This window comes from Eleutherodactylus coqui, chromosome 1 (assembly GCF_035609145.1).
Source record: "Eleutherodactylus coqui strain aEleCoq1 chromosome 1, aEleCoq1.hap1, whole genome shotgun sequence".
Taxonomy (NCBI): Eukaryota; Metazoa; Chordata; class Amphibia; order Anura; family Eleutherodactylidae; genus Eleutherodactylus; species Eleutherodactylus coqui.
Window position 1 is genome coordinate 53340930 of NC_089837.1, and position 7500 is coordinate 53348429.

At 46.8% G+C, this 7500-nt stretch overlaps 7 non-coding genes across 7 annotated transcripts in view; all 7 read right to left on the minus strand.

The window, feature by feature from the left end:
* The window catches only part of TRNAN-GUU (transfer RNA asparagine (anticodon GUU)), a 74-nt gene extending 70 nt beyond the window's left edge, over window positions 1-4 (minus strand). The window contains exon 1 of the tRNA in view: window positions 1-4. This exon is cut by the window's left edge and continues 70 nt beyond it. This is a non-coding gene — a tRNA (tRNA-Asn).
* A 791-nt stretch (window positions 5-795) lies between these two features.
* TRNAR-UCU (transfer RNA arginine (anticodon UCU)) lies at window positions 796-879 on the minus strand. The gene is given in 2 exon segments: window positions 796-831; window positions 843-879. It is a non-coding gene; the product is annotated as a tRNA-Arg (tRNA).
* A 1713-nt stretch (window positions 880-2592) lies between these two features.
* On the minus strand, window positions 2593-2666 carry TRNAN-GUU (transfer RNA asparagine (anticodon GUU)). The gene has a single exon. It is a non-coding gene; the product is annotated as a tRNA-Asn (tRNA).
* Window positions 2667-3457: 791 nt separating this feature from the next.
* TRNAR-UCU (transfer RNA arginine (anticodon UCU)) lies at window positions 3458-3541 on the minus strand. The gene is given in 2 exon segments: window positions 3458-3493; window positions 3505-3541. It is a non-coding gene; the product is annotated as a tRNA-Arg (tRNA).
* A 510-nt stretch (window positions 3542-4051) lies between these two features.
* On the minus strand, window positions 4052-4125 carry TRNAN-GUU (transfer RNA asparagine (anticodon GUU)). Its single transcript has one exon. It is a non-coding gene; the product is annotated as a tRNA-Asn (tRNA).
* Window positions 4126-5510: 1385 nt separating this feature from the next.
* TRNAN-GUU (transfer RNA asparagine (anticodon GUU)) lies at window positions 5511-5584 on the minus strand. Its single transcript has one exon. It is a non-coding gene; the product is annotated as a tRNA-Asn (tRNA).
* A 1361-nt stretch (window positions 5585-6945) lies between these two features.
* On the minus strand, window positions 6946-7019 carry TRNAN-GUU (transfer RNA asparagine (anticodon GUU)). Its single transcript has one exon. It is a non-coding gene; the product is annotated as a tRNA-Asn (tRNA).
* Between the last annotated feature and the right edge of the window lie 481 nt (window positions 7020-7500).

Genomic DNA, 7500 nt, shown 5'->3' on the forward strand with positions numbered 1-7500 from the left:
AGACAACCACACATTGTGCCGCTGGCCAAATCCTCAGTCAGGTCAACTATATTCTCTCAGGTGACTACCTAAACAATAATATCAAAAAAAGGAAAAGAAGAGATAAACTAGAACACAACAGCGTGACTCAAAAGAGTACCCAACTGCCCACGGAGAGTGGCTCCCTGTTAGCGGCTTAGTAACAGTCAGAGGCTTCCTCAGCTTTGCCTCACCAGCACCTTGTAAGCTATCCCAATGCAGCAGAGTGGCGCAGCGGAAGCGTGCTGGGCCCATAACCCAGAGGTCGATGGATTGAAACCATCCTCTGCTAGGAAGCTTGGTTTTTGCAGTCCCTACCACATCAACATCTTCCTGGACAGCCCAATTTGAGAAATCGCTTTGTTTCTTAAAAAATGTCCTCTTCTCTGTCAATGCAGACATACATGCCTAAATACAGAAGATCATAGAATGGTAGAGTTGGAAGGGTCATCGGGTCCAAGCACCTGCTCAGTGCAGGATTACCTAAATCATTCCAGACAGATCTTTGTCCAGCCTTTGTTTGAACACTTCCATGGAAGGAGAACTCATCACCACCCGTGGTAACCTGTACCACTCATTGATCACTCTCACCGTCAGAAAGTTTTTTCTAATATGCCATTTAGAAAAGGGCTCTTCCCTTTGCACTGCAGATCAAAACTGAATGCTAAATCAGTCGCCTTAAAAAGCTTCAAGGCAGGGCTACGATAACAAATGAAGTCCTAGGCAGGTTTTTTGCCTAAGAGCACACAACAAGCTACCACAGTGCGCTAGAAAGTACGACTCTGGTGGGACTCGAACCCACAACCTTTGAATCACTTTCACTCTAGAAGTCCAATGCGCTATCCATTGCGCCACAGAGCCACTCTTAAGCCTTCCGCATAGTCAATTTTTGGCTGTGAAAAGGCCAGTGCATCTCACTTTTGTGACATCTATACTTAAAAAAAAAAAAAAAAAAAAAAAAAAAGCCCTCAACTTTGGAAACTCTTGAATGCTGGGAATGTGCTAAAATTGCTGATCAGAGTAGACAGGTGGAAGCAGCAGGCAAGGGGGATTAGCTCACATGGTAGAGCGCTCGCTTCGCATGCGAGAGGTAGCGGGATCGATGCCTGCATCCTCCAACATCTTTACTTGCCAGCGCTTTGAAACTCTAGCATGACCCTTCCAACTCTACCATTCTATGATGTTTTTAAGAAACAACCACACATTGTGCCGCTGGCCAAATCCTCAGTCAGGTCAACTATATTCTCTCAGGTGACTACCTAAACAATAATATCAAAAAAAGGAAAAGAAGAGATAAACTAGAACACAACAGCGTGACTCAAAAGAGTACCCAACTGCCCACGGAGAGTGGCTCCCTGTTAGCGGCTTAGTAACAGTCAGAGGCTTCCTCAGCTTTGCCTCACCAGCACCTTGTAAGCTATCCCAATGCAGCAGAGTGGCGCAGCGGAAGCGTGCTGGGCCCATAACCCAGGGGTCGATGGATCGAAACCATCCTCTGCTAGGAAGCTTGGTTTTTGCAGTCCCTACCACATCAACATCTTCCTGGACAGCCCAATTTGAGAAATCGCTTTGTTTCTTAAAAAATGTCCTCTTCTCTGTCAATGCAGACATACATGCCTAAATACAGAAGATCATAGAATGGTAGAGTTGGAAGGGTCATCGGGTCCAAGCACCTGCTCAGTGCAGGATTACCTAAATCATTCCAGACAGATCTTTGTCCAGCCTTTGTTTGAACACTTCCATGGAAGGAGAACTCATCACCACCCGTGGTAACCTGTACCACTCATTGATCACTCTCACCGTCAGAAAGTTTTTTCTAATATGCCATTTAGAAAAGGGCTCTTCCCTTTGCACTGCAGATCAAAACTGAATGCTAAATCAGTCGCCTTAAAAAGCTTCAAGGCAGGGCTACGATAACAAATGAAGTCCTAGGCAGGTTTTTTGCCTAAGAGCACACAACAAGCTACCACAGTGCGCTAGAAAGTACGACTCTGGTGGGACTCGAACCCACAACCTTTGAATCACTTTCACTCTAGAAGCCCAATGCGCTATCCATTGCGCCACAGAGCCACTCTTAAACCTTCCGCATAGTCAATTTTTGGCTGTGAAAAGGCCAGTGCATCTCACTTTTGTGACATCTATACTTAAAAAAAAAAAAAAAAGCCCTCAACTTTGGAAACTCTTGAATGCTGGGAATGTGCTAAAATTGCTGATCAGAGTAGACAGGTGGAAGCAGCAGGCAAGGGGGATTAGCTCACATGGTAGAGCGCTCGCTTCGCATGCGAGAGGTAGCGGGATCGATGCCTGCATCCTCCAACATCTTTACTTGCCAGCGCTTTGAAACTCTAGCATGATGGCCTTTCTATCTTTGGCGCTCAAAGAACTGGCCTTCGATAGCTCAGCTGGTAGAGCGGAGGACTGTAGAAGCAAATTAGCAATCCTTAGGTCGCTGGTTCAATTCCGGCTCGAAGGACCTTTTTGGCTAGCATTACCATTTTGAAGCTTTTAAACGGCTCAGACACACTGACAGCCACGTCTTTACGTGTAACATACGGCGCAAACAAAAGGCAAGCCCGTCCCTGGGTGGGCTTGAACCACCAACCTTTCGGTTAACAGCCGAACGCGCTAACCGATTGCGCCACAGAGACAACCACACATTGTACCGCTGGCCAAATCCTCAGTCAGGTCAACTATATTCTCTCAGGTGACTACCTAAACAATAATATCAAAAAAAGGAAAAGAAGAGATAAACTAGAACACAACAGCGTGACTCAAAAGAGTACCCAACTGCCCACGGAGAGTGGCTCCCTGTTAGCGGCTTAGTAACAGTCAGAGGCTTCCTCAGCTTTGCCTCACCAGCACCTTGTAAGCTATCCCAATGCAGCAGAGTGGCGCAGCGGAAGCGTGCTGGGCCCATAACCCAGAGGTCGATGGATCGAAACCATCCTCTGCTAGGAAGCTTGGTTTTTGCAGTCCCTACCACATCAACATCTTCCTGGACAGCCCAATTTGAGAAATCGCTTTGTTTCTTAAAAAATGTCCTCTTCTCTGTCAATGCAGACATACATGCCTAAATACAGAAGATCATAGAATGGTAGAGTTGGAAGGGTCATCGGGTCCAAGCACCTGCTCAGTGCAGGATTACCTAAATCATTCCAGACAGATCTTTGTCCAGCCTTTGTTTGAACACTTCCATGGAAGGAGAACTCATCACCACCCGTGGTAACCTGTACCACTCATTGATCACTCTCACCGTCAGAAAGTTTTTTCTAATATGCCATTTAGAAAAGGGCTCTTCCCTTTGCACTGCAGATCAAAACTGAATGCTAAATCAGTCGCCTTAAAAAGCTTCAAGGCAGGGCTACGATAACAAATGAAGTCCTAGGCAGGTTTTTTGCCTAAGAGCACACAACAAGCTACCACAGTGCGCTAGAAAGTACGACTCTGGTGGGACTCGAACCCACAACCTTTGAATCACTTTCACTCTAGAAGTCCAATGCGCTATCCATTGCGCCACAGAGCCACTCTTAAGCCTTCCGCATAGTCAATTTTTGGCTGTGAAAAGGCCAGTGCATCTCACTTTTGTGACATCTATACTTAAAAAAAAAAAAAAAAAAAAAAGCCCTCAACTTTGGAAACTCTTGAATGCTGGGAATGTGCTAAAATTGCTGATCAGAGTAGACAGGTGGAAGCAGCAGGCAAGGGGGATTAGCTCACATGGTAGAGCGCTCGCTTCGCATGCGAGAGGTAGCGGGATCGATGCCTGCATCCTCCAACATCTTTACTTGCCAGCGCTTTGAAACTCTAGCATGATGGCCTTTTTATCTTTGGCGCTCAAAGAACTGGCCTTCGATAGCTCAGCTGGTAGAGCGGAGGACTGTAGAAGCAAATTAGCAATCCTTAGGTCGCTGGTTCAATTCCGGCTCGAAGGACCTTTTTGGCTAGCATTACCATTTTGAAGCTTTTAAACGGCTCAGACACACTGACAGCCACGTCTTTACGTGTAACATACGGCGCAAACAAAAGGCAAGCCCGTCCCTGGGTGGGCTTGAACCACCAACCTTTCGGTTAACAGCCGAACGCGCTAACCGATTGCGCCACAGAGACAACCACACATTGTGCCGCTGGCCAAATCCTCAGTCAGGTCAACTATATTCTCTCAGGTGACTACCTAAACAATAATATCAAAAAAAGGAAAAGAAGAGATAAACTAGAACACAACAGCGTGACTCAAAAGAGTACCCAACTGCCCACGGAGAGTGGCTCCCTGTTAGCGGCTTAGTAACAGTCAGAGGCTTCCTCAGCTTTGCCTCACCAGCACCTTGTAAGCTATCCCAATGCAGCAGAGTGGCGCAGCGGAAGCGTGCTGGGCCCATAACCCAGAGGTCGATGGATCGAAACCATCCTCTGCTAGGAAGCTTGGTTTTTGCAGTCCCTACCACATCAACATCTTCCTGGACAGCCCAATTTGAGAAATCGCTTTGTTTCTTAAAAAATGTCCTCTTCTCTGTCAATGCAGACATACATGCCTAAATACAGAAGATCATAGAATGGTAGAGTTGGAAGGGTCATCGGGTCCAAGCACCTGCTCAGTGCAGGATTACCTAAATCATTCCAGACAGATCTTTGTCCAGCCTTTGTTTGAACACTTCCATGGAAGGAGAACTCATCACCACCCGTGGTAACCTGTACCACTCATTGATCACTCTCACCGTCAGAAAGTTTTTTCTAATATGCCATTTAGAAAAGGGCTCTTCCCTTTGCACTGCAGATCAAAACTGAATGCTAAATCAGTCGCCTTAAAAAGCTTCAAGGCAGGGCTACGATAACAAATGAAGTCCTAGGCAGGTTTTTTGCCTAAGAGCACACAACAAGCTACCACAGTGCGCTAGAAAGTACGACTCTGGTGGGACTCGAACCCACAACCTTTGAATCACTTTCACTCTAGAAGCCCAATGCGCTATCCATTGCGCCACAGAGCCACTCTTAAGCCTTCCGCATAGTCAATTTTTGGCTGTGAAAAGGCCAGTGCATCTCACTTTTGTGACATCTATACTTAAAAAAAAAAAAAAAAAAAAAAGCCCTCAACTTTGGAAACTCTTGAATGCTGGGAATGTGCTAAAATTGCTGATCAGAGTAGACAGGTGGAAGCAGCAGGCAAGGGGGATTAGCTCACATGGTAGAGCGCTCGCTTCGCATGCGAGAGGTAGCGGGATCGATGCCTGCATCCTCCAACATCTTTACTTGCCAGCGCTTTGAAACTCTAGCATGATGGCCTTTTTATCTTTGGCGCTCAAAGAACTGGCCTTCGATAGCTCAGCTGGTAGAGCGGAGGACTGTAGAAGCAAATTAGCAATCCTTAGGTCGCTGGTTCAATTCCGGCTCGAAGGACCTTTTTGGCTAGCATTACCATTTTGAAGCTTTTAAACGGCTCAGACACACTGACAGCCACGTCTTTACGTGTAACATACGGCGCAAACAAAAGGCAAGCCCGTCCCTGGGTGGGCTTGAACCACCAACCTTTCGGTTAACAGCCGAACGCGCTAACCGATTGCGCCACAGAGACAACCACACATTGTGCCGCTGGCCAAATCCTCAGTCAGGTCAACTATATTCTCTCAGGTGACTACCTAAACAATAATATCAAAAAAAGGAAAAGAAGAGATAAACTAGAACACAACAGCGTGACTCAAAAGAGTACCCAACTGCCCACGGAGAGTGGCTCCCTGTTAGCGGCTTAGTAACAGTCAGAGGCTTCCTCAGCTTTGCCTCACCAGCACCTTGTAAGCTATCCCAATGCAGCAGAGTGGCGCAGCGGAAGCGTGCTGGGCCCATAACCCAGAGGTCGATGGATCGAAACCATCCTCTGCTAGGAAGCTTGGTTTTTGCAGTCCCTACCACATCAACATCTTCCTGGACAGCCCAATTTGAGAAATCGCTTTGTTTCTTAAAAAATGTCCTCTTCTCTGTCAATGCAGACATACATGCCTAAATACAGAAGATCATAGAATGGTAGAGTTGGAAGGGTCATCGGGTCCAAGCACCTGCTCAGTGCAGGATTACCTAAATCATTCCAGACAGATCTTTGTCCAGCCTTTGTTTGAACACTTCCATGGAAGGAGAACTCATCACCACCCGTGGTAACCTGTACCACTCATTGATCACTCTCACCGTCAGAAAGTTTTTTCTAATATGCCATTTAGAAAAGGGCTCTTCCCTTTGCACTGCAGATCAAAACTGAATGCTAAATCAGTCGCCTTAAAAAGCTTCAAGGCAGGGCTACGATAACAAATGAAGTCCTAGGCAGGTTTTTTGCCTAAGAGCACACAACAAGCTACCACAGTGCGCTAGAAAGTACGACTCTGGTGGGACTCGAACCCACAACCTTTGAATCACTTTCACTCTAGAAGCCCAATGCGCTATCCATTGCGCCACAGAGCCACTCTTAAACCTTCCGCATAGTCAATTTTTGGCTGTGAAAAGGCCAGTGCATCTCACTTTTGTGACATCTATACTTAAAAAAAAAAAAAAAAGCCCTCAACTTTGGAAACTCTTGAATGCTGGGAATGTGCTAAAATTGCTGATCAGAGTAGACAGGTGGAAGCAGCAGGCAAGGGGGATTAGCTCACATGGTAGAGCGCTCGCTTCGCATGCGAGAGGTAGCGGGATCGATGCCTGCATCCTCCAACATCTTTACTTGCCAGCGCTTTGAAACTCTAGCATGATGGCCTTTTTATCTTTGGCGCTCAAAGAACTGGCCTTCGATAGCTCAGCTGGTAGAGCGGAGGACTGTAGAAGCAAATTAGCAATCCTTAGGTCGCTGGTTCAATTCCGGCTCGAAGGACCTTTTTGAAGCTTTTAAACGGCTCAGACACACTGACAGCCACGTCTTTACGTGTAACATACGGCGCAAACAAAAGGCAAGCCCGTCCCTGGGTGGGCTTGAACCACCAACCTTTCGGTTAACAGCCGAACGCGCTAACCGATTGCGCCACAGAGACAACCACACATTGTGCCGCTGGCCAAATCCTCAGTCAGGTCAACTATATTCTCTCAGGTGACTACCTAAACAATAATATCAAAAAAAGGAAAAGAAGAGATAAACTAGAACACAACAGCGTGACTCAAAAGAGTACCCAACTGCCCACGGAGAGTGGCTCCCTGTTAGCGGCTTAGTAACAGTCAGAGGCTTCCTCAGCTTTGCCTCACCAGCACCTTGTAAGCTATCCCAATGCAGCAGAGTGGCGCAGCGGAAGCGTGCTGGGCCCATAACCCAGAGGTCGATGGATCGAAACCATCCTCTGCTAGGAAGCTTGGTTTTTGCAGTCCCTACCACATCAACATCTTCCTGGACAGCCCAATTTGAGAAATCGCTTTGTTTCTTAAAAAATGTCCTCTTCTCTGTCAATGCAGACATACATGCCTAAATACAGAAGATCATAGAATGGTAGAGTTGGAAGGGTCATCGGGTCCAAGCACCTG